This window comes from Bos mutus, chromosome 18 (genome assembly GCF_027580195.1).
Source record: "Bos mutus isolate GX-2022 chromosome 18, NWIPB_WYAK_1.1, whole genome shotgun sequence".
NCBI classification, from domain to species: Eukaryota; Metazoa; Chordata; class Mammalia; order Artiodactyla; family Bovidae; genus Bos; species Bos mutus.
This window is the reverse complement of record NC_091634.1, coordinates 24,083,544-24,111,026: the sequence shown is the minus strand read 5'-3', so window position 1 is coordinate 24,111,026 and position 27,483 is coordinate 24,083,544. Positions and strand designations below refer to the sequence as shown.

At 37.0% G+C, this 27,483-nt stretch overlaps 2 long non-coding RNA genes across 5 annotated transcripts in view; one reads left to right on the top strand and one right to left on the bottom strand.

Moving 5' to 3' along the window:
• Positions 1–1,326, bottom strand: part of LOC138991678 (uncharacterized) — a 150,652-nt gene extending 149,326 nt beyond the window's left edge. Inside the window, exon 1 of the long non-coding RNA XR_011467550.1 lies at positions 1,167–1,326. This is a non-coding gene — a long non-coding RNA (uncharacterized lncRNA). The remainder of the gene's footprint in view (positions 1–1,166) is intronic.
• A 159-nt stretch (positions 1,327–1,485) lies between these two features.
• LOC138991677 (uncharacterized) overlaps positions 1,486–27,483 on the top strand; it is a 235,836-nt gene continuing 209,838 nt past the window's right edge. For 2 of the 4 annotated variants that reach the window (XR_011467548.1, XR_011467546.1), the window contains exons 1-3: positions 1,508–1,600; positions 2,100–2,301; positions 13,255–13,302. This is a non-coding gene — a long non-coding RNA (uncharacterized lncRNA). Of the gene's footprint in view, positions 1,601–2,099; positions 2,302–13,254; positions 13,303–14,432; positions 14,606–27,483 lie in introns of those variants that run through there. The other 2 variants (XR_011467549.1, XR_011467547.1) reach the window with 2 other exon arrangements.

The window sequence follows — 27,483 nt, the reverse complement described above, 5'->3', positions numbered from 1 at the left end:
ATCCAAAGGATAGTCTAGTTCATCTCTAATGCCTCTTGGGCTTCTGCTGAGAGTTGGTTTTATTTTTGAATGGTCTATGAGGGCAATAAGCAGCTCACAGAACATTCTCTTTTGAAATCTGGCCATTTTTTGATCTCTCGCCTATCTATCAAATCTCATCATTTGAGATGGCTCCACAATGCAGGTGGCCTATGTTTTCTTAAGTGCTTCTTCTTCTGAAGAATGTTACTCAGTTCGTTAATGTTTCATACCTAAGTATTCTAATATATTTAATTTTTTATTTAATGAAATTTCTAACCTCCAGGCGGAAGAAGTTATTCAGAACGTTTCATCCAAGCTGCTGGAAAAGTGCTCATTAGCAGGGAGTTTTGAAGTTGGAATTTTAAGAAAAGGGTTGGCAGGGACCTAAACATATAGATCTAAGCTTTCATAAATGTTTCCCTGTCTTAAGTGTAAAGGAAGAAATTCTTCTTGATAAGCAGATAAATTATGAACTTTTTCTTTTAGATTTTGGTGACAAGAATTTAACGACTTTTGTTAAAAGATGTGTTTCAAAGCTCCTAAGTTTTTTTTGTTTTGTTTTTAATACCTGTCTGTAAGAAGCCTTATTTTTCCTCCTTCATTTCAACAGTGCTTACTTTCTTCCATAAAGGAGAGACTGAAGTGAGACCATTATCGCCAAGAGATACACAAGGAGCCATGCTTAGCATCTGGTTTCAATTATTTTAGATTCAAGTGATTCTGTATGAAAAGAGGCACCTCAGCCGAATTAGTTTGACTCTTGTAATGGTCTGGACTCAGAGAACGTGTCCATCTTATACCATCTAACTTGAGATTTACGGGAGATTAAGAACTTAAGTTAGAGAAGCTTCTAGATGGTTACATAAAATTTTAAAATTAAAGGTCTTTAATATACCCGGTTCAGATGAAATTTGCGGGTCCTAAAGAACCAGAATTTAAAATTTAATTGTATATAAAATTGCCCCCAATATTTCAGACTACAAACTGCGTACAATACAGTAAAAATGCACACGGTAAAACTTTACTAAATGTTTAGAAATCCAAATTTTCACTTTTTTCTTTTTTTTTTTAGTACCCGCTCCCTGGTGACAAAGTGGACTCAAGTTTCCAAAAAACAAGGGAATGGTGTTATACTACACGCTTACCTTTGGCAAACAACTTGCACTTTATAACTGGACGGGAAAATCTTTTGGTGAGCGAGAAGGCTAAAGGAAACGAAGGCCAGTGGCATGACCGTGGCACAAGCCCGCGGTTACTCTTGAGGGGACCGCCTCAGCCCCAAGCCACAGTAACCACCTAACAAGATCGCTTTTCCCGCGGACTCTCGCCTTCCGGCGGTAAGTCACCGCAGCACCGGAAGCCGTCGTCAAGACAACGCTCTTCTGCCCACCCCGACCCTTCGTCCCGCCCACCGTCTTGTACGTCTGTGGCCAGCGGGGCTTCCATTGGTCCATTTGTCCTTCACTCTGGGAGAAGTTCGGAGCGCTAGGCTCTGGAACTCTGATTTGAATTTGTGGCGCGGACAGTTCATGAGGTGACAATGGTGCTGGGCGTCTTGCAGGAGCCAACAAACTCGGTGGTGAGAGACCCTGAGGGGAGAATGACGAAAAGGGCGGCCGAGGAGCAGGGGCGCTGCGTTAAACAGGTCGCCTCGAGATGGGGGACTTCAGTCGGGCTGGAACTTCCCTTCCTGAGGCAGGCTCACTGTTCCCCTCCTCACAGCCTCTAGATTCTTCCCTCACGACGTTTTCCTCTCATCTCAGAGACGACGCTCCCGCCCCGCTTCTGTCGCTCCAGGAGGGAGTCTCCCCTCCCTTTTCTTTTCACGAACGGGTGTCTCTCACCTTCCAACCCTCCTCAGTAGCAACCCTCCAACTCTGACGTGCTTACACCTCCCCCAAGCATACTTGACTCCCGGCTCATTCCTACCCTCCCACCTCTTTCCTAGTTATAGTCTGCTCTCCATCACCCACATTGTCAGGAACTTTCTACCTGTCCGTGATAGGGTGGGAAACTCCCGAGCGTCCTGGGGAGCGCCCCACATCTCACAAACTGAGTCCAGAACTTTCCTTATAAAGGAATAGGATGCTGCTGTCCACTTGCTCCCAACTGAGACTCAATAAAGGTCCCGTGGAAAGCGGCAAGTGCAAGCTCTGTATAAAACGCTACAGAAATGTAAGATCTTGACCCCGTTGCTGATTCTGAATGAGCGGATTCCTGTCGAAAACATGATTACTTTATCCTTGGTCGGACCCTGTTGACACATTTCATTTTGGCATTGTGAGTACTGTCTGGATCTTAGAAGAAACCCAATAGACCTTTTGGAATAAAATGAAATTCTGAGGCTTGATCAGAAACATTAAAAAACGAAACAAACAAAATAACTCCCATTGAAAAGTCTTCTCTTCATTAACCTTCTGTGTCTATTATGATCTGACTCCCCTCACCACACCACACTATTGAATTTCAAGTTGAGATTCAGAACCACTTTAAGGAGTTCTATAGTATGAATGAACATTTTGTCTGACATCCCTGTCTATAACTATGAAAATCCTCTTTTCTTTCTAATTTGATAATTCAACTTGATTTTCTGTATGTCCAGTCTCTGGAACCGAGGTTTAACATAATTTAACTTTCTTGGGGTTGGGGGATATGTGAGGGCATAGTCCCCTTTAAGAAGCAAGAAAAACCTTGAAGCTTTTGTGTACAGTATGACACATAATACGCAAATTTTTTGTATCAATTTCAGGGAGTTTTAAATCTGTACCAAAGAACTCCAGTTCAGTATTCTAGAAGTGTGTTTCTATTTCTTAAAAGTAGAAAGAAACAGCCAAAGCAGCTAAATGTTCTACTTCTTTTAAATGGCCGTCATTTAATTTCTGAATTGAGACTTGTTCTGAAGAAAGTGGGAAAGTGAGAAACCTAGAAGCAATTGTATTAGCACTTTCAAATGAGCACTGGGTTAAGAATTTTAGAGAAGTCACTGAAATGCTTTCTAGAATTGTAGAAAGGTCATTCACACTTGAGATTTTGTATCTTTTTACATTAATTAGGAAAATACTTGATCAACCTAAAGAGTTAAAGTAAGGTTTGTGCCTTAATGTTTTGGATGCCTTATATTAAAATGATTTTTATTGTGAAATTCCAGTAGCTTGTCCTGATTATAATTTACATCATCAAGTGTTTTTTTTTTCCCCACACTAAACTTAGTTTTGTGTATTATGTGTGAAAAATGATTTTAACTAAAAAATTTTTTGTTGTTTTGTTGCTTTTTGGAAAACATGCCCACGGGCCAAATCTGGTCCACTATCTGTTTATGTAAATGAAATTCTATCAGAACACAGGTACATCCACTTGTTTTCGTGTTGTCTACAAGGTCAGAATTGAGTAGTTGTGACAGAAACTATATGAGTTTCAAAGCCTAATATATTAACCATGTGGCCCTTGATAGAAAAAATTTACAAGCCCTGGAATAAGACATCCTTTCTTGACTGAATGGGTAATGTCACGTTCCCATACAGTTTGTATAAATATATGTTTGCCTTTGTTTTTGAGCTCGTTTAGTCTATTTCATTTGCCTCTGGTGTTTTAATTACCTTATATCTGAAAGAAGACAATATTCTGTAGGTTAAACTGCTCCCCTTACTCCCACACCAAGCTGTTCTCTTATTTATTCTTGGCCCTTTGATTTTCTATATTAATTTTAATGAGAAATCTTCTTAGGTTTTGACAGGAATTGCTTTGATAGGAATTAGTGTGTATATTCTACATTAATTTGGGAAGAACTGTCATGTTTACCATATTCATTCTTTCCATCCATGAATATAGTATATCCTGATTGTTTTTATGTCTTTTAATGTGATCTTAATTTTTTTTTTCTTTTGAGTGTTCATAAGGAAGATCGGTCTTTGTTTTGCTTTATTGTGATTTTCTGATTTTAGCATTATGGCAATGTTGTCTGACTAAATGACTCAGATCTAAATGATCTGAGATGTGTTATATTCTTCTCTATTTTTTAAAAAATTTTGTACAGGATTGGTATTATTTTTTGTTAAAGATTTGATAGAAAACAGCATGCATCCATCCAAGTCTAGCAGTTTATTTGTGAGGAGGTTTTAATGGATTAAGAAAATGAGCATAAATTTTATTAATATTTGCCTACATCTTACCATTTCTGGCACTCTGTTTCTTCTTATGAAGTGTCAGTGTCTCAGTTGTTGTCCACCTCTTTGCGACCCCACCAGGCTCCTCTGTCCATGAAATTATCCAGGCAAGAATACTGGAGTGGGTAACCATTCCCTTCTTCAAGGGATCTTCCCCACCCAGAGATTGAACCCAAGTCTCCTGCATTGTGGGCAGATTCTTTACCATCTGAGGCACCAAAGAAGCCCATTTCTTCTTGTAGATCCAAATTTTCATTTCTTTTCTTCAGTCTGAAGTTTTCCTTTAACATTGCTTATGGGATGGCTTGTTGGAAATGGATTCTGTTTTTGTTTTGTTTTGTTTTGTTTTTACTTGAAAATGCTTTTGGTTAACTTTCATTTTTGAAAGATTTATTTAGTTTTGGCTGCACTGGGTCTTCATTGCTGTGTGTAGGCTTTCTCTAGTTAAGGTGAGCAGAGGCTGCTCTTCATTGAGATAGATGTACTGGCTTCTCATTGCAGTAGCTTGTGTTGGCGCAGAGCATGGACTCTAGGACCTGCGGGCTCTGTAGCTGCAGCCGCAACCCACGGGCTCTAGAACACTGGCTTCGTAGTTGTGGCATATAGGCTGAGTTTCTCCCCAGCATGTGGAATCCTCCCAGATCAGGGATTGAACCCATGTCCCCTGCATTGGCAGGCAGATTCTTAACCACTAGACCACCAGGCAAGCCCAAAAGATTTATTTTTAACGTGGATATATAATTGTGTTTTGAGTACTAATTTAATATTCTATTGCCTTCTGCCTTGTGTTGTAAGATTATTTGGAGTCATTCTGATCTTTGTTCTCTTGGATGTAATTTTTTTTTCCCCACTCCCTGATTGCTTCTCTTTTAGAAGTCAGTTTTACTGAGGCTTAATTTACATATGGTAAAATTCACTTTTTAGGAATATAGTTCTATGAGTTTTGACAAATATAAACAGTTGTAAACTACTGCCATAATCAAGATATGGAATCAAGATATGGAATATTTCTGTAAGTCTGTAAAGTTACCTCATGATCCTTTATCATCATTTCTCAGGTCCCATACCTATCCCTTAGCAACTGCTGATCTGCTTTCTGCCACTGTAGGTTTGTACTTTGAGAACATCATGTTAATAGAATTCTGTAGTATGCGGCCTATATCTGACTTCTTTCAGTTGGCAAATGAATTTAAGATTTATTCATGTTGTTGCATGTATCAGTTTATTATGTTTTGTGTGTGAGTAGTACTCCATTGTACATATGTACCATAATCTGTTTATCTATTAGCCAGTTAATGGACATTTGGATTTTTCCAGGTTTTTGGCTGTTAGTGATAAAGCTGCCATAAACATTTCCCTACAGGTTTTTTGTGGTCATAGATTTTTACTTTTGCTGGATGACTACCTAGGAATTATATGATAAATGTTTAACATCCTAAAATACTACCAAACTTTTGCCCAAAGTTTTCATTTGTTTTCCAATAAGCAGCATATGACAGTTCTAGTTATTCTACATTCACATCAGCTCTTGGTCTTGTTAGTAGTTTAAAATCTAACCATTCCATTCAGTATGTCAGTTTATATTTCCCCTTTCACCAAAGACATTGCTACAAAATTTTAATACTATATGGTGAGATAATCTTTTGTTTTTAATTTGATCAAAGTATTTTTATATTGTTTCTACTTTATGGAACATATTGAAGCTTTCTTTGAGACACATGCATTTGGTTAATTTTTATGAAAGTTTCATATGTACTTAAAAAAGAAATTACTTCTTATAGGAGTTTAAAGATAAAGATATTGACATAGCTTGTTTATATATTCCTCATCCTTTTATATTTTTTGAATACTTATATTGAGTTTGGTATGTTGATGTCTTCTTTTTGTTTTCTTTATTTTTTTGCATCTTTACTTCTCCTTGATTCTATTTTATCATGATACTCATTGTATTATTTGACACATATATATTCCTATTCTATATTTATTTTGAATTGGCTTTTAGATCATAAAATGTTCCTTTTAGTATGCAGTGCTTTTGGTGTTAGTTCTACTGTATCTGATATCAGAATTGCAATACCTACTTTCTTATTGTTCTGTTTGCATAGAATACATTGGCTAGCCCTTGTATTTTTAATAATTGAATTACTTTATTTTAGATGAGCTTCTCTAATACATTTTAGAGTTGTTTGGCTTTGTGAGTTAATTCAACATTGTAGGTTTTTTCTAATAGGAAATCTGTGTATATTTATTGATATGACACAATTCTAACAAAATATTATATTAATCAGATCAGATCAGATCAGTCGCTCAGTCGTGTCCAACTCTTTGTGACCCACGAATCGCAGCACGCCAGGCCTCCCTGTCCATCACCAACTCCCGGAGTTCACTCAGACTCACGTCCATCGAGTCAGTGATGCCATCCAGCCATCTCATCCTCTGTCGTCCCCTTCTCCTCTTGCCCCCAATCCCTCCCAGCATCAGAGTCTTTTCCAATGAGTCAACTCTTCGCATGAGGTGGCCAAAGTACTGGAGTTTCAGCTTCAGTATCATTCCTTCCAAAGAAATCCCAGGGCTGATCTCCTTCAGAATGGACTGGTTGGATCTCCTTGCAGTCCAAGGGACTCTCATATATTAGGGGGCTTCCCAGGTGGTGCTAGTGGTAAAGAACCTGCCTGCCAATTCAGGAAATGTAACAAAAGTAGGTTCAATCCCTGGTGGGGAAGATCCTCTGGAGGAGGGCATGGAAACCCACTCTAGCATTCTTGCATGGAGAATCCCATGGACAAAGGAGCCTGGCGCACTACAGTCTGCAGGGCCGCAGAGTCAGACACAACTGAAGTGACTGAGCACGTACGCACACATGTATATGTTACTACATTTCCTCGCTTTCATTTTGTATTATGTTCCTCCCTTTTTGTATTTTCCTTGGCATTTTGGAAGGTTTATATTTTTGTTCTAGTGGTTGTCTTTATATTGTTATTTATAATGCCCTTATTTTTGTCCCTCTTTTGCTTACTTAAGATTTCACTGTTCAATTTCATCAGTTTAAATAAAATAATTTGATTCCTACCTTCCTGTTATCTTTATTTGTAGGTTACTGCTCAGTAGTCTGATCCCAAGTTGATTTTTCTTTCTTTGCAAGTGATCCCAGATAATTTTTTCTATCTTTAAAGTCTAATTATGTGTTTTTAATAGATCTCAGAATTGTTTGTATCAGTTTTCCCAGGCCCTTCTTAGACCTTTATAATATTCATGTGTTTTCTTATTTTGGTTATTTTTTAATTAGTTTTAAATATTAGCTCTTTAATTTTATATATGTTGGGTCCTCTTTCTTTCTCTGGTATGTTATAATGTTTCCCTGATCCTTATTACAATCTTCCTTCATTTTGTTTTATTCCCTTGGTTATATTCAGTCTTTTGTTCAGTGCCCCTTGTATTTTCATTCAATCCCTTTCTCTCTTGAGTACTTTATAATTGATTTTTTATTTCTAAAATATTTTTTGTCTTCTCAGTTTCTTTCATGAGACCAGTTATCTTTTATTTCACATCTTCCTAAAGTGAAGATTTTTGCCCAATTCTGTTCTATTTCTGTTCTGAATTATTGAATGTTTGATTTAAGGTTTTTGAAAAATATGTGTAAATACTGGTTTAACGATATATGGTTCAATTTGAGACATTGTTATAGTTTTCTTTATGGTTTCTTTTTCCCTTTTTCTTTTTGGAGAGGAGTGTTCATCAGCTGAAGAGTTTTTGTTCTTATGTTCTATATTATTTCATAATGATTTTTACAGTTGTTGCCTACTGTTTTCTGATCCATTTTAAAAGTTTTATTTTTCTTGACCAGTGATACTAGTTTATATAGAAAGTTGTGAGAGAGTTTACAAGGTTTCTTAGTTCAAAAGGACCCTATTCTGTTACTATAATGAAGGGCAGTGTTTTAAATTTATGGTGCGTTTGTTTGGAAAGTGAAGTTTTCCTTTCTTTAATTTTGTGCTTCCTTTTATTTCTGAAGGATCATTTATTATTTCTCTCTTGTTTTCTTCTTTCTCCTTACCACTAAACATCCAAATAGTGTCACTTTTAAGTCACTCACTGTCCTCTCCCCTAGAAGCAGTGCTTCCCTAAGACATGTGTGCATGTGTGCTAAGTCACTTCAGTCATGTCCAACTCTTTGCGACCCCATGGTCTGTAACCCCCCAGTCTTCTCTGTCCATAGGATTCTCCAGGCAAGAATTATGAAGTGGATTGCCATTTCCTCCTCCAGGGGATCTTCCCCACCCACCCAGGAATTGAACTCTTATCTCCTGCACTGCAGGCAGTCTCCTACATTGCAGGTGGATTCTTTACCGACTGAGCCACCAGGGAAGCCTGAGTGCTGAAACTTCAAAATATTTTTCCCCTATATGTGATTACTACTAACAGTTCTGCTTAGCTTCTCTGCCTCCTGTCTGAGGATTGACAAATGACTTAATAAAGCCCATGCTGAAAGTTGAGCTTAGCTTTCTGAACTTCTCTTTTATACTTCTTGACTGCCTTTGGTAGCTCTTTAATACCTTCACATTGTTGTTTTCCATATTTTACCTACTTTCTCTAGCTATTTTTTAGTTGGGCAGGTTAGTCTCTTCTGAAATAATGTGTGAAAACCTCTTGACTGGGTTTTTAAATTTCAACTACTGTGTATTTAATTTGTATAAATGTCTTGTGAACATTTTATGTCATATGTTGTTTTTTTTCCTGTTCTATGAAGATGTTTTTTCACTTTAAAAATTATTATAAACATATTAAACTGGATTTTATATAATCTTTTTGTGATAATTCCAAGATATGAAATCCTTATAGGTTTGTTTTTACTGGTTCTCTTTCACAGTGCCTTGTTTATTTGTGTATTTAATAAGTTTGTTCCACCAGTTAACATTCGTGTTTGTTGCATTCTGGCTTCTTGGGGTATGAAGAGTTGCGTGCCATTTTATGTTTATTTATTTATTTGGACCCATTCAGGTAATGTGAATTTGGTGTGTACATTTACTTGAGTGCTAGATTGTGGTTGCAACTTGTTGCTCTTTTTTCCCCTGTTTTGCTCATTTCCAAGATAGCTTTCCTTATAGTCCCTTAAACCCAGACTCTTGGATCACCGTAACCGAGTTCTCAGCTTCTTGGATGGACAACCTCTTGTTAGACTCTTAGGTGGTATTTTTATTTGTCTTCTCTCCTTCGTTCCAAACCAGATCTGTACATCTTAACTCTGTTTAAAATGGGCAAAAGCAGATTCAGCACACCACCGCCTTCTCTGAATTTCCACTTTCATTTAGATTTTTGTATTGGTACTTCTTCTTCTTTTTTCTTTTTAACTATTTTTATCAACTGGTATGATTTTAAAATGTTTTTGTTTATTACTTTGCATTTCAGTTGTTTTCAGTATAGTCCACGGGGTCACAAAGAGTTGGGCTTCCTTGGTGGCTCAGCTGGTAAAGAATCCGCTTGCAATTGAGGAGATCTGGGTTCGATCCCTGGGTTGGAAAGATCCCCTGGAGAAGGGGAAAGTTACCCACTCCAGAAATCTGGCCTAGAGAATTCCATGGACTGTATAGTCCATGGGGTCAAAAAGAGTTGGACACAACTGAGCGACTTTACAATGATGGAGTCAGTGCAGATACACTTGTTCTCTACATTGCCTGAAAATTTGATAAAATTTGGAAAGAAAGCTTTCTTATTTTCTTACCATTGTCTTTCCACTATACATCCACATACCCACACCCTCACCTACATATTCACACCTTTAAAAGGAGATAGATTCTTCTACTTTTTAAACTTTCTTTTAGGGAAAAGCTTTATGAGATTCATCTGATATTGTCTGTAAGGTTGAATTTTACTTTTTGGTGCAGGACTGTAATTATTACCAGTAACATTTTTTTAAGCTCTGTAAAGGCCTTGAATAGTTTTCAGAAGGTGGAGATTTAGGCTACAGTCAATATATTAATATCTGGGATATTTCTGTTATGCTAAGAATTTACTTACACTCAAGTCATATTAGCTTTAACAGTGAAAAACCCATAAAGGTTTAACATGAAAAGCAGGAATAATTTCCCTTTCTGTTTATGTTCTGTCCCTTAGCTCTTCATTTCCTGCATGGTTAGAAATTTAGTAAATTGAAGAAAGTTTTTTTTGTGTGAGTTTGTATAATCATGTGATTAAGTTTTATAAGTAGTTTCAGAATTTATTTTCTCTCTTAAAGCCTGAATGTCCCAAAGACAAGGACTTGTTTTAAGATGATTTTTAAATAGGTTTCCTTTACGAAAAATTACCTAATCAACATTAGTTGATGAAGATAGATATTTTATGGTAAAATATTATGTAACTTTAATGTTCCTTTACTATTTGGCTTTATAAATAAATATGAAAAGTAATTATCTCATAACAATTTTTAAATTCACTTTCTTCTTTCCCCAGAAAGTAGCAAAGTAAATAAAACCATCATTCTTTTCTAATCTTCATGAATAATTTCTCACTGGCCCTTGGTGAGAGGCAGTTTTCAAGGCCATCTCATGGTATCTACAGAGATACAGTTTAGACCTTGCAGTTTATGCCTCTGTGAAAATGCTTCCAAATTACGGAAGTGAAGAGAGCTTATACTTAATCTTTGGATAATTTCAGTTGTGGATTTCACAATGAAGCAGCTAGGGGGGAAAAGGTTGCCTGTTAGAAGCATAAAACCTACTGACTGTATCTTGGCCAGTGTTCCCTTTTTTCCAGTAAGCTGTCTGCTGTACAGAGGTGTATAACCCTAATGGCTTGTTGTATGCCATTAAAAGGTATTGTACACTCATAAAAGAATGACATTTTGATCAATGCTGTTAAAAGAATTACTGTCTTGACACAGAAAAGCTTTCCTGCTGCAAGTTTAAAAATATGCCTTTAAAAGCTTTTTATTGAATACCTTTGCATCCCTCAGAAATGTGCCATTTTGGCATGAGGTTACTCTGAAGTATTCCACATTGTAACTTAAATACAAAATCTCCTATTTACCTTTAAAAGTAGCAGAGATAAACAGGTATTTTCCTACAACTGGAGCTTGAACACATGATAGTATCTTAAACCAATGTATCAGATATAAAAATAGAATTTTTGTGAAGAGAAAGCTGAAAACTAAATGATTCCTTTTTATTTTGTAAGGTATTGATTTTTTTTTTCATGCTGTTTTGTTTAAACTTTGTGGTTTTAATTTCCCTTTGGATTTAGGAATCATGCCTTTCCACCCAGTTCAGAGATAGATCTTTTCTAATCACCAGGGAATTGGTTCTCTTAAATGGTGATATGTTGAATGTATTTTTCTACTGTTTCTTTTCCTTTTATTATATTTTTGATTAGGAATTTATGAAAACCATGTCATAATAAACATATGGTTTCTTCTATATGCAGTCTACTACAGATTTTCAAATGTACTGATGCTATAATTTTATCTTTATTTCATTGTTTGTAATACTTCTGCTCTTACCTAACTTCTGACTTTATGTCGTGTTTTCTGACTTGTGAACTGAGAAGTTTAAATTTTAATACTCTGAAAGCCACAGATTTTCTTAAATATGTCACTATAGAATTATTTACTTGATACTTATAATATCAGTCAGTCAGTTCAGTCACTCAGTCGCGTCCAACTCTTTGTGACTCCATGGACTGCAGCACTCCAGGCTTCCCTGTCCATCATCAATTCTTGGAGCTTACTCAAACTCATGTGCATCAAGTTGGTGATATCATCCAACCATCTCATCCTCTGCCATTCCCTCCTCCGGCCTTCAGTCTGTGCAGCATCAGGGTCTTTTCTAATGAGTCAGTTTTTCGGATCAGGTAGCCAAAGTATTGGAGCTTCAGCTTTAGCATCAGTCCTTCCAATGAATATTCAGGACTGATTTCCTTTAGGATGGACTGGTTGGATCTCCTTGCAGTCCAAGGGACTGCAGCACCACAGTTCAAAAGCATCAGTTCTTCGGCACTCAGCTTTCTTTATAGCCCAGCTCTCACATCCATACATGTCTACTGAAAAAAACCATAGCTTTGACTATATAGACCTTTGTTGACGAAGTAATGTCTCTGCTTTTTAATATGCTGTCTAGGTTGGTCATAGCTTTTCTTCCAAGGAGCAAGTGTCTTTTAATTTCATGGCTGCAGTCACCATCTGCAGTGATTTGGGAGCCCAAAAAAATAAAGTCTGTCACTGTTTCCATTGTTTCCCCATCTATTTGCCATGAAGTGAATGAAGTTAAGCCAACTTTTTCACTCTCCTCTTTCACTTTCATCAAGAGGCTTTTTAGTTCCTCTTCACTTTCTGCCATAAGGGTGGTGTCCTCTGCATATCTGAGGTTATTGATATTTCTCCCAGCAATCTTGATTCCAGCTTGTGCTTCATCCAGCCTGGCATTTCACATGATGTACCCTGCATATAAGTTAAATGTAGGGTGACCATATACAGCCTTGACATACTCCTTTCCTGAGTTGGAACCAGTCTGTTGTTCCATGTCCAGTTCTAACTGTTGCTTCTTGACCTGCATACAGATTTCTCAGGAGGCAGTTCAGGTGTTCTGGTATTCCCATCTCTTTCAGAATTTTCCACAGTTTGTTGTGATCCACACAGTCAAAGGCTTTGGCATAGTCAGTAAAGCAGAAGTAGATGTTTTTCTGGAACTCTCTTGCTTAATGTACTTATAAAAATTGACATTTAATCCCAGTCTAATGAACTTTATATATGTAGGCATATTTTAAGATAGATGATATTGAATATTATAAAGCATGTTACCTTTGTCATCTATTTTACTTTTAAAAGCAGGTGTTTTGGTGGTGGTAGTTATTTTTATTATTCACTGCCCACTAAGTGCCTGGTGAGTTATATACAGTATTGATAAAATTAAAACTTGTTGCAATTTTTATGTGTCATTTTCTGTGCTAAAGTACTTTATGTGGCTCAAAAAGGTTATATAATTTGGTCAAACAAGTAGGTTGTGGTTTTAAAATTTTGCGTTTGGTAGTGTGACTCCCAACTTGTACTGTTCTAACCATTTTTATATGTTATTTGTTCTAGGTGATATTATTCCCACTTTACAAATGAGGAACCTGAAGATCAGATAGAGTAAGTACTTTGGCTGTTGTTGCAGAAGGGAGAAATGACAGAGGTGGCTCTCTGTTAGACTTCAAAGTATATTCTATGACATAGTATTGGGTTGGCCAAAATGTTTCTTTGGCTTTTCCTGTAAGATAACTCTAGTAGTGCTTAGTTGTCTTTAACTTCATGCAAAACAATTTTGTTAGATTGTATTGTGACAGCTGTCATATCAGTGTTCATTTAAAAAAAAACTTCACAAAACTGGTGAATTTTGTATAGCTGTTTTAATATTGAAGGTAGAAGAAAAAAATTTTTTTGGCATATTTGCTTTATTATTTCAAGAAAGATAAAAACACAACTGAAATGCACAAAAAAAGATTTGTTCAGTGTATGGAGAAGGTGCTGTGACTGGTCGAACATGTCAGAAGTGGCAAAGTTTCATGCTGGAGATTTCTCGCTGGACAATGTTCCACTGTCAGATAGACCAGTTGAAGTTGATAGCAGTCAACTCGAATATTAATTGAAAACAGTCAATGTTACACTACGGAGGAGATAGCTCTCAAAATATACTCAGAATATCCAAATCAGACATTGAAAATCTTTTGTACCAGCTTGGTTATGTTATTCACTTTGATGTTTGGCTTTCACATAAGTTAAGTGAAAAGACCTTCTTACTTTCTTGGTCTCATTTCTGCATGCAATTCTCCACTTAAACTTAATGAAAATGCTCCATTTTTAAAACAAACTGTGATGGGTAATGGAAGGTAAATACTGTACAATAATGTGGAACTGAAGAGATCATGGGACAAGCAAAATGAACTACCACCAACCACATCGAAGTCCAATCTTCATCCAAAAAAGGTGATGTTGTATCTACAGTAGAATTGAAAGCGAGTCCTCTATTATGAGCTCCTTCTGGAAAACCAAACAATTGATTCCAACAAGTAGTGCTCCCAGTTAGATCAAATGAAAGCGGCACGTGACAAAAAGCATTTGAAATTAGTCAAAAGAAAACACATGTTCCATCAGGATAATGCAAGACTGCATGTTTCTTTGATGACCAAGCAAAACTGTTACTTGGCTAGGAACTTCTGATTCATCTGCTATATTCACCAGAAATCACACCTTTGGATTTCTTTTTATTTCTATCTTTACAGAAGTCTCTTAGTGGAAGAATTTCAGTTTCCTGGAAGATTGTAAAAGGCACCTGGACTAGTCCTTTGCTCAAAAAGATAAAAAGGTTTTGGGAAGATGGAATTATGAAGTTGCCTTGATAATGGTAGAAAGTAGTAGAACAAAACGGTGAATACGTTGTTCAATAAAGTTCTTGGTGAAAACAAAAAATGTGTCTCTTATTTTTACCTAAAAAAACCAAAGGCACTTCTTGGCCAACCCAATACTAGTTATTTTTCCTTCCTCTTTCTCGTCACACTCCCCCATAATTATCTTTGTGTATTCGAAGATAATTTTTATTAGAAATTTTGGAAAAGGAATTTGTCTTATGATTTTCACTTGTGATTTGGAGAGAAGCATATTAACAGATAATTGCAGTAGGTGTCAGGAGATTTGAATTCTTGTATTATTTCTAATTCTGGCCATATAACATGGGACAAATCACCTTTTCTGGGTCTTATAAAATGAGGGCATTGGATTAGATGATTTTAAAGATTTCCTCAAACTCTAAAATATAATTTGATTCTATTTTGATTTAATGTTTCTACTTGTTCTTTTTAGTACAGGTAGAACTTTACCACCTGTATTTTAGCCCATTAAATATTATACTTTATTAAAGTTAGAGAGCAAGGAGCTTTGATTTTTATTCTCTTCTTTTACTATTATATCCAATGTTGAAACTCAGTAATTGGAAGAAGTTCCATGTAAAGAAGTAATTAATCTTATTATAAGGACAACCTTGTAAACTATTGAGAATTCTCTTAGTTTTTACATTCAGAAAGAATAATTCTGAAAATCTTAATATTATAAAAGGAAATAAATTGTTTTTAATAGAAAATGTTTCCATCAAAGAAGACAGGAATGGGTGACTGCCTCCTTCAGTGCACTTGCAAGTTCTTACCCGTACAATATACTGATAGCAATGATAGTAATAAGTAACTTTTATTGGGAATTAATTTTATGCTAAGCATTTTATATATATTGCATCATTTAATAGGAGAAGGCAATGGCACCCCACTCCAGTACTCGTGCCTGGAAAATCCCATGGACAGAGGAGCCTGGTAGGCTGCAGTCCATGGAGTCTCGAAGAGTCAGACACGACTGAGTGACTTCACTTTCACTTTCATGCATTGGAGAAGGAAATGGCAACCCACTCCAGTGTTCTTGCCTGGAGAATCCCAGGGACGGGGGAGCCTGGTGGGCTGCCTTCTATGGGGTTGCACAGAGTCGGACATGACTAAAGTGACTTAGCAGCAGCAGCAGCATCATTTAATAATCATGAAAACCCTATAATAGAAAGTAGAGAATTGATAGGTCAAGTAATTTCTCTTAAAGCTACATTGTTGGTAAGTGGTGAAGCTGAGATTTGAACCTATAGAATGCCTGAGTTTTTCCTCATAATTATAAAACGGAGCATAATTGTAAGAAGTTTATGCTTATCAACATATGAATGAAACATGAAACTTTTTAGGAAAGAGTAGGTCTGATGGCTTGTGATGAATGGCTGTTTCTAAGTTCTCAGATTTGATCACTGCTGGTTACATATTTTATTAATATAGTCACAAAACAAGTAACAGCTTTTAGATTATTTTTATAACACCAATTTATTTTCTAAAGAGATAATAAATTCATTGTAAGTTATAGGAAACCATTTTGGGGGGCTTGGGATGGTGAGTGTATGGGGGTTATACACATAAGCACATACATGCAAGGTGCATGGATTGGGAGCTGTACATTAGGGTAACTAATCTTCCCAGTTTGCCTAGGCTTGAGTTTCTAGATCATGAAACTTTCAGTGCTAAAACTAGGAAACTTGAAAAAAAAGGTAACAGGCAAGTATGTATCTATATATGCATGTATGTATATGTGTGTGTATGTCTCTAAAGCAATGTAGTAGATGAGCTACAAGGAATTCAGATTTTGCAGAGCATAAAACAGCTTTGAATTCAGTGCCTAAACTGATATTTGTCCGTTTTATTAGCAGAAAGCTCAGTCTCCTGTGTTTTCCCCTTTTCGGATAACCTTTTCTTGTCATGAAGAAATTAATTTCTTTGTTGGAATCATTTCACATAAACTTGATAGCAGGAGTCCTGTTATTGAGGCAGCTTACACAGTGATTTGCTAAGTACAGCCTCTTCATAAAAGGTGAAGCAGAAGTCAATTTATCGATCACTACCAGGATTTCAGTAACCTGTTGAACTGCCTGATTTTTTTCCCTTCTCATAAAGCCCACTATCTTTATTTCTCTTTATACCTTGCATTTAATTGTTTCCTTTGGAAACATTTTTTACATGTATTTTCACATCATGTAAACAATTTTTTGTGTGTATTTGCTGTTTTCTGAAGTTTGAACTGTCTAAAACACTCATATTAGGTTAAAACACATGAAATTGCCAAGATTTGGCTATTTTTGAGATACAGCAATGGCATCGTCATATGACCCAACTAATATTTAATTCAGCTTTTGGTTATGTGAAAACATTGGGCTGCTAACCTAAATCTAAGCAGAGTATTCCATTGAAACCCTGGTTAATATTATGGAGGAAGTGAGATGAACTTTGGACTTATTACTCTATGCTGCCAATTTGCTAAAATTACGTTTTAAAAAGTATTACTCATGTGGAAAACCTGAGTGTTGCACAGCCATTAATATTAGACAGGTATTTAAAAATTTATTTTAACCAAAGGTTAAGACCAACTTTAACCACTTTTCTTTCTCAGAATTTTGACCCATTGATTAATTTTAAGCTATAGTGGGTAATGTAAATTTTCTTTTTGGAAGAAAAGTGCTCCTTTCATTGAATTTGATTTAAAATTGTTGCTGTATTACTAACAGAAACAAATATCAACCAATAAGATTACTTTCTGTGCCTTTTCGACAGTCTGATTTCGGATTTGCCTTCTTGGATTATTTAGCTTCTAGAACAAACACAGGATGTAACTGTTAATTTTTTTTTTTGAAGAAATGTAGCCAGTTACTATTTATCTTAGCCTCATATACTAGGAGCCTGAAAGGCTGCAGTCCATGGGGTCGCTGAGAGTCAGACAGGACTGAGCGACTTCACTTTCACTTTTCACTTTCATGCATTGGAGGAGGAAATGGCAACCCACTCCAGTGTTCTTGCCTGGAGAATCCCAGGGACGGCGAAGCCTGGTGGGCTGCCGTCTATGGGGTCGCACAGAGTCGGACACGACTGAAGCGACTTAGCAGCAGCAGCATATACTATCATAATTTTGAGATTCTTGTGGTATGTATAAAATTGTACATGTTAATTTTTTATATTAAAAGCATACTTTTTTCTCTTTTGCCCCATTCATCCCACATTTGTATAACACTTGCCTCATAAAAGGGAAAGGATCCCTTTATGGTTCCAAGTTGTGCATACAGTGGACTAAACCAACTTGAGCAATGATTCTACCTTAGAAAAATAATAAGCTAATATAGGATTTTAAGGAATTAACTTTAAGACTAGTATTTTGCATAATTGAAACTCACATCTGGGTTTCATTCTTTTTCCCATCATGATATTCCTTAAATACTTTTGACAGTGTCTTAGTATATCTCTTGATCTACCTCTGTCATTGATATCAAATATTTTGAGTGCCCTCTATTACTGAAGTATTGTACTCAATCTTGTATATATTTTTCACAAACTACTTTGTGACTGTTAAAGAGTAATATGCATGAATTGTGGTTTGGTAGATATTCTCAGGAATAAAGTATCATGATTATCAAGACTATTTAAAAAAATACCTTCCCAAGTCTTTAGAATAGAAATCATTTTCATTGTTATAAGTTAAAAGATAATTGGCCCAAATGTAATGAAATATGTTCTGTTGCTGTAATATATCTAACTTGAGTTTATCCTTAAACTGTTTAGCTTGAAAAGCTAAAAAACAAGTAAGTATAAAGCAGGGAGCATCTAGATAAGATGGGAATTTGATACCAAATTCTCAGAGACTAAATTCATGGGGCAATTGACTAGAGGATGTGGTGTTTCTTTGATCACAAAGATTCATATATTGTAAGTGTATAGTTCAGTAAATTTTTATAATCTGATGATACCTATGTAACTTAGCACCTTGATCAAGTAATGGAACAGCTGCACCCTGGAGCCCCTGTTAGCGATAACTTCTAAACCTAACATCAGGTTTTATTTACTCAGCTAAACTTTTAGTTGAATATTTAGTTATTAAGATTTAAAACTGCCTGAAGAGCAAGACTACTTAATTTGCACAAATTATCCAGATAGTTACATTTTCATCTTTGATATACTAGCTATGTCAGTATTCAGTTTAAATCTACAGAATTTTAAATGTCTAGAGTTTTCTTAGTTGTCTTTATGATTGCTGAACAAGGATTTAGACAATTTCTGAATGTCATCCTGACTTTTCTGATTAACTACATTGCTTGGACAGTGATTGACAGTCAAAACTGATTTGATTGGCCCCTTAAGTTCTCTATTTTGAGCTGTTGAGATTACAAAACTCAATCATATGCAGAGAATTTGCCATTCAGACTGACAGTTCTGTCAGGTCAGATGGTAAGATCATTATGCGTGCAGCAAGTGCACTGTTATTGCTATGTGGGTTTGTGGGGAACGGGTGTTTTGGTTTTGTTTTCTTTTTTTTTTTCCTTGAAATCTAGGTGGAAGCTCTGGTCTCTGAAGGTGAAAAGCTAGAACATCAGTCTGTCTCCATTTGGCTTTAGTTGCACTGTTATTTCCTTGTGCTGATTTATTCCAGTCACTAAGCCCCAAACTTAGCTTTTTCACTAATGTTTGTCAAAGAAAGATCTGTCCTCTTTGAGAGATTAAAATGAATAATAGTCTTTTGATGCTATTGGCAAGTGGTTTTCACAGTCCATGGCAAATCTAATGAGCTACATCTGCCTGCTTGGAAAATTCAGCCTTTGATCATGTAAAAGGATTCTCAGAACATAAACATGAATTTCTGTGTATATTAAAACACTATCTTGACCAACTTATAAATGTGTTATAAATTGTTTATCTTAAAGCTTAACATTCAGAAAACTAAGATCATGGCATCCGGTCCCATCACTTTATGGCAAATAGATGGGGAAACAGTGGAAACAGTGGCTGACTTTATTTTTTGGGGCTCCAAAATCACTGAAGATGGTGATTGCAGCTATGAAATTAAAAGACGCTTACTCCTTGGAAGAAAAGTCATGACCAACCTAGACAGCATATTAAAAAGCAGAGACATTGCTTTGTCAACAAGGTCCATCTAGTCAAGGCTATGGTTTTTCCAGTAGTCATGTATGGATGTGAGAGTTGGACTATAAGGAGAGCTGAGTGCCGAAGAATTGATGCTTTTGAGCTGTGGTGTTGGAGAAGACTCTTGAGAGTCCCTTGGACTGCAAGGAGATCCAACCAGTCCATCCTAAAGGAAATCGGTCCTGAATATTCATTTAGAAGGACTGATGCTGAAGCTGAAACTCCAATACTTTGACCACCTGATGTCATGAACTGACTCATTGGAAAAGACCCTGATGCTGGGAAAGATTGAAGGAGAGAGGAGAGGGGGATGACAGAGGATGAGATGGTTGGATGGCATCACCAACTCAGTGAACATGAGTTTGAGTAAACTCCGGGAGTTGGTGATGGACAGGGAGGCCTGACGTGCTGCAGTCCATGGGGGCACAAAGAGTTGGACATGACGGAGCAACTGAACTGAAGGTATTTTTAACAATATTCAGTGGTATTCAGTTTCAACTATAATATTTATTTTTTGCAGAAACCTGGAAAAATGAATAATATAAACTATTTGACAAAGGTAGTGGGTTTATATCAGGAACTGAATTTTTGGTATTTTAGTTCTACAAGGTCAGTTGTTCATATTTAAAAGAGTAATAGTGTGAATTGTACATATTGATCTTCACTTCTTAGAGCATAAGTTCCTTCTGCATATCAACTAGGTATACTATGATGTGGGAATAAATTGAATTTCATGGAGTCATATGACAGAATGTGATAGACTGGTGATTTATGGATAACCCAGTATATATAAGCACAGTTACACTCAAGGTTTGCATCTTCAGTTCTTTTGATAGTCAGAAAATGGAGGCTGATCTCTTATAATGTTCATATAGAAAAGTAACAATCATTTCATCTAAGCTCATACGAAGCAAGTATTTCATCTCATGGTTGAAGGAACCCCTTTTTATGGTTTGGGTAATGGTATTTTATTAATTTAAATAAACTGTAAATTTAATGTGTCAGTTTCAGGAAGGTTTTTTTTCTTTGAAATGGCTTCATCACTTGTTCAAAGTGATTATTTGAAAAGTAGTTGATTATTTTCATATCAACTATAAGAAAGCTTCATGAAAAACCTTGCCTGACCTTCCATTTTTAAGCATAACTTACTAGTGACCTCTGACAAGCAGTTTTTCCTCTGCTGTGGTGTTTGGATAAGGGGGGTATCATCGCTCTTGAGAAAGAGAATGAAGATAAAAAGAAATGCAGAGTGCTCATTCAGTAACTTTGTACACATCAGTGGAGTCACTATTAGGCACTGTAATAGTTACAACTGTAAAACAGAGCAATAATTCTTTGAATTTAATATGAGAATTGTGATACAAGGACACGTGAATCTTGCACAGGCCTATTGTGGCATGTGGAATGATTTAGGGAATATGGAGAATCAGCACACAACACAGAACAAGGATAATAAAACATGAGCATCTAAAAGAGGATCATGATGGGAACATTCCTTTATTCATACTTTGTTTTTGTTCAGTCGCTCAGTCGTGTCTGACTCTTTATGACCCCATGGACTGCAGCACACCAGGCTTCCCTGTCCTTCATCATCTCCCAGAGCTTGCTTAGACTCAGGTCCATTGAGTCAGTGGTGCCATCCAACCATCTCATCCTCTGTTGTCCCCTTCTCCTCCTGCCTTCAATCTTTCCCAGCATCTAGTGAATTGGTTCTTCACATCAAGTAGCCAAAGTATTGGAGCTTTAGCTTCAGCATCAGTCCTTCTAATGAATATTCAGGATTGATTTCCTTCAGGATTTATTGGTTTGATCTCCTTGCATTCCAAGGGACTCTCAAGAGTCTTCAACACCACAGCTTAAAAGCATCAATTCCTTAACATTCAGCCTTCTTTATGGTCCAACTGTCACATCCATACATTAGCAGTGGGAATTAACATTGGAATCACATTCTATATTGTTTATAATTTTTGGAATGAGTTTGCTGTGTATGTTGGTGTATATTAATTGATTAGTAAACTAAAAAACAAAAAAGGAAAGAGGTGGAAAGTTGTGACTTTTCCAAGAGCAGAATCTTTAAAAAGCTAGAGTAGAGAACAGAAAGAGGAAAGTAGCAGATGCTAAGGAAGATTTTTCATTAAGATCATAAATTGCATAAGACACTCCCCCGCATTTCATTCTAGTATTTAATCGGATCTTCCTTTCACTGCCTTCTCCTTGTGACCCATTTTTAACAACTTTTTTGAGATATAATTCAATATCATAAAATTCATTCACTTAAAATATAGAGTGCAATGATTTTTTTGTTATTCACAGAGTTATGCAGCCATCACCACAACCAATTTTAGAACATTTTATTTTCCCAAAACAAAACCCCATACTCATTAGCAGTGTCTCCCTATTCTCCCTTAGTCTCCCAGCTCTAGGCAACCACTTATCTCTGCGATCCAAGTTTTAAAAGTTGTTGATTTGAAACTCCCTCCTGCCTTCCAAGGACATTCTACTTCAAGCCAATTGATTGATTACACTGGTACAATCAGAAAAGCACAATTATTATCTTTTTTTGAATTAAGTTTTGTAAATCAAAAAGTGAAAATGTTAGTCATTCAGCCATGTCCAACTCTGTGTGACCCCATGGAGCCCGCCAGGCTCCTCTGTCCATGGAATTCTCCAGGAAAGAATACTGGAGTAAGTTGCCATTCCCTTCTCCAGGGGATCTTCCCGACCCAGGAATCAACCCGGTTGCGTTGCATTGCCTGCATTGCAGGCAGCTGCTTTACCATTTGAGCCACCAGGAAGCCCAAAGAAGGTGGCATATAACTGCATTCATAGATATAGTTTCTTAAACATGGTTTTCAAATGGTTGTTTTTATCATAGATATAGACCTGTTAAATATACCCCAACTCTGATCCTTAACTTAAAGATTCAGAATATTGATTTTGTCAAAATCCTACAGTTCCTGGCCAAAATGTTCTGGCTCATTCTGACAGCACTCAAAAGATACTAATGTGTGACTCAGAAAAAAATGAGTCAATATAATATAAAATGTATATGCTCAGGGCATAGGACATCGTACCCACCTCCCCCACTCCACCCCCAGCAAACAGCACATTCTCCTATAAGTAGGTTTTAGGGCAAGCTAAAGTGTTGTCAGTAAGTTGCCTCACACTTGGGAAACTAGAATAAGGAGGCTAGTTACATGGTTTAAACTTTGAGTGACACTATTCTCTTAATCATACTGAGAATAATGCTCCCTACCAATCCCCATAGATACCTGTCCTAATCCCTGGAACCTGTTAACCTTACACAGCAAAGGGGACTTTGTAGATGTGATTAAGTTAAAGTATATAAGATGGGAAGATTATGATGGTTTATATAGGTGTGTCCAATCTAATCACCTGTTCTCTTATAATTGGAGAACTCTTTTGTGGTGAAAGGGTGATGGGATAATGGAAGAACAATAGAAATGGCAGTCAGAGGAGAGCTCAACCCACCATTGCTGGCTTTGAAGATGGTGACCAGAGGCCATAGCCATGGATTGCTGGTGGCCTCTAGCAGCTCAAAGAGGCAAGGAAGTAGATTCTCCTCTAGAATTTTTAGAAGGGAATAGAGCCCTGCTGACTCTCATCGTAGACCAGTGAGAATCATGTCAGCTTTCTCACCTATAAAACTGTACTGTAATGAATTTGTGTTGTTTTAAGCCACTAAATTATTTGATTATAGCAGCAATGAAAACCTAAAACACAGACCTCTAGATTTCTTATAATATGAATCTAGTCAGTAAGCCTTGGGCAAGCACACTGTCTCCTAGAATACTGCGTGGGTGGGCCTTGCCCATGTTTGCCTCAGTAGCTCTTCCTTTATATCTCAGGTGTCCTCCTCAAAGCCCTTTCTTGAATGACTTATTTATCAAAATGCATTTAATAAGAACATGGACTTGAAAGTATGGGCCTGGGTTATTCTGGCTCTGCCATTTTACTAGCTGGATAACCTTGGACAGGTGACAATATTCTAAGCTTTGATTTTTATGAACAAAGTGGGAATAATAATATCTACCCTTTGGGATATTTGGAGAATAAATGAGATAATATATGTAAAATGGCACAATGTTGATAAATAGCGATCCCCTAATAAATGATTGCTGGTATTATCGTCTCATAAAGGCTAGAAGATATTTGTCAATAGCATGCATTCTAACACTTGATTGGGTACAAATATATTAAGAATGATTGTTACAGCCATTGGATTTATGTGACCGTTCCATAGGATTCTGTTTATAGCCCTCTGACTCCTGGTACCTGAGCCTTTTAACTGAAAAAGGCTTACTTTGGAAACTTTAATAAGTAAGTTAAAACCACAACCATGAAATTAAAAGATGATTGATCCTTGAAAGAAAAGCTATGACAAACCTAGACAGCATATTAAAAAGCAGAGACATTACTTTCCCAACAAAGGTCCATATAGTCAAAACTATGGTTTTTCTAGTAGTCATGTACAGATGTGACTGTTGGACTATAAAGAAGGCTGAGCGCCGAAGAATTGATACTTTCAAACTATGGTGCTGGAGAAAAATCTCGAGAGTCCCTTAAACAGTAAGGAGATCCAACCAGTCCATCCTAAAGGAAATCAACCCTGAATATTCATTGAGCAGACTGATACTGATGCTGAAGCTCCAATACTTTGGCCACCCGGTGCAAAGAGTTGACTCATTGAGAAAAACCCTGATGCTGGGAAAGGTTGAAGGCAGGAGGGAAAGGTTGAAGGCAAGAGGAAAAGAAGGATGCAGAAGATGAAATAGTTGAGTGGCATCGCTGACTCAAAGGACATGAGTTTGAGCAAACTCTGGGAGATAGTGAAGAACAAGGAAACTTGGTGTGCTGTGGTCCATGGATGGCAAAGAGTTGGACACAACTTGGCAACTGAACAAAAGCAACCTTTGATTTATAGTGCAATATGTAATACCTTGTAATATTTCCTTTCTCCTTAGAGCTAATGTGAAATAGAATGTATTAAGGAAAACCTGCAATTCTGTTTCTACAACTAAAAATAAATCCCTAATGACTGGAGTTATTTCTTCAGTTTAAATCCCTAGTCCCTGACAAATGGCTGATATTTAACAGGCAGCAGTGTTTACTGAACTGAACTAAACTTACTTCTAAGCAACTTATTCTTTCATAATCTGTTTTGAATTCATGTATTTTGTAGCTACTCTTATTTAGGCCTATATGTTTGGTGCCTTGGCTACTAGAGCAGTTTTGAATGACTCCTTCTCCTTGTCTTTCTCTCTTGATCTTCCACAGAACCATCAAACCAGACAATGACTATTGTATAGTATGTATGCACGTGTGCTAAGTCACTTCAGTCGTGTCCGACTCTCTGTGACACTACAGATGGTAGCCCACAAGGCTCCTCTGTCCATTGGATTTTCCAGGCCAGAATACTGGAGTGGGTTGCCACACCCTCCTCCAGGGGATCTTCCCAACCCAGAGATCAAACCTGCATCTCTTGTGTCTCCTCCATTGGCAGGCAGATTCTTTACCACTAGCACCAGTATACCCTCTTGAATTTAATCTTCATCTTCATCCCATTGCATACGTCCTCATAGACAAGTTTTAAACTCAATGTTTCCCAACTTTTTTATGGCATACTACACTTAGAAAATGATGATATTAATATGGTATACTAGAATAGGAAGCAAGCCATCTTAGGACTGGAGGGTTTTATTCTAAAGGCTGAATCACCCTCTCAGTACAGTAGTTACCTAATTTGGACACACCAGTATGCCTTGGTATACTTATTGGAAAGCACTGCTTAATCTTATTTATCTTTTAAAAATATTTATTTTATTTATTTGGTTGTGTTAGGTCTTAGTTGTGGCACACGGGATCTTTTTTAGTAGCGGCATGTAGGATCTAGTTCTCTGACCTGGGATCAAACCCAGGCCCCCTACACTGGGAGCACAAAGTGTTAGCCACTGCACCTCCAGAGAAGTCCCTTAATCTATCATGATAGACAGACTGCAGTTGGAATTCATTTTTTTACATAGATATTTAATGAGTACTGCTTGTGTCCATGCTAAGCTCTGGGGAATGGAATTGAGAGCACTGTATCAGGTATTCTACATGAGACCTCAGTTCCAGGCAAACAAATCTGTTTACTGGTCTCCCAATGGGACTTCCATATTCCTCTCATACCTTTGCTCATGTCTTTTACTGTTTTTGAATAACTTGTGTTTCCTTTGTCATCTATATGAATCTTCTGTCTTCTCTGATGCTATCCCTAATACAGTTAAAATATGGCAGTTTTGTTTGTTGTATTCTTTTCCATTTGATTACATCATTAACTCATTCAAGTTTGGTGTCCTCTGTAAAGCCTGGATTCCTTCTTTATGTTAATTCTTATTCACTTACTTTCTGTGTTATATTTGTCAGTATTTTCCCTTTATATATATTCCTATTGTTCTTAAGATGATATTTACCCTACTCCTTCCCCCAGTAACTTTATATCATATCAGATCAGTTCAGTCGCTCAGTCGTGTCCAACTCTTTGCAACCCCATGAATCGCAGCACGCCAGGCCTCCCTGTCCATCACCAACTCCCGGAGTTCACTCAGACTCACGTCCATCAAGTCAGTGATGCCATCCCGCCACCTCATCCTCTGTCATCCCCTTCTCCTCCTGCCCCCAACCCCTCCCAGCATCAGAGTCTTTTCCAATGAGTCAACTCTTCGCATGAGGTGGCCAAAGTACTGGAGTTTCAGCTTTAGCATCATTCCTTCCAAAGAATACCCAAGGCTGATCTCCTTCAGAATGGACTGGTTGTATCTCCTTGCAGTCTAAGGGACTCTCAAGAGTCTTCTCCAACACCACAGTTCAAAAGTATCAATTCTTCGGCGCTCAGCTTTCTTCACAGTCCAACTCTCACATCCATACATGACTACTGGAAAAAAACTCTGATAGGTATTTAATACTATTACAATACATACAAAATGATGTTCGTTATGCCTATGTTTTTATCAAGTAATAGGAAATGTTTTTCAAGTCCATATTTGGACCAGGCATTATTCTAATACCTTTATGTCTGTTTAATGTATTTAATATACATAAGATGATTGGATATACATTAAATGGTTGGATGACTTCACAGACTCGATGGACATGAATTTGAGTAAGTTCCAGGAATTGGTGATGGACAGGGAAGCCTGGCATGCTGTGGTCCATGGGGTCGCAATGAGTCAGACACAACTGATCAATGGAACTGAACTGCACTGAATGTATTTAATCTTCACAGCAGCCCTATAAATCAAAAATGCTGTATCTCCATTTTACAAATGAGAAAATTGAAACACAGGTAAATTAATTTACCAGAAGTTGATCAGTATTAAATATCAACAGCAGAACTGAAGTATAATTCATTACCGTGGGCAGTGTTGACACTGAGCCCATACTGATAACTATTCTGTAATACTGTGCTGCAAGAAAACCAAGTTATATATATGTGAGCCTTGGTGGCTCAGTGGTAAGGAATCTGCCTGCCAATGCAGGAGACTTCAGTTTGATCCCTAGATCAGGAAGATCCCCTGGCAAAGGAAATGGCCACCCATTCCAGTATTCTTGCCTGGAAAATCCCATGGACAGAGGAGCCTGGCGGGCTATAGACCAGGGGGTGGCAGACTCAGACATGAGTTAGCAACTAAACAACAACCAAACAACAGACCAGAAGATACTTATACCTAATGCTAAATATTCCCACTGTCGTGTGTTAGAGACTATTACAGATAAGAAAAGAGATTATAGTCAT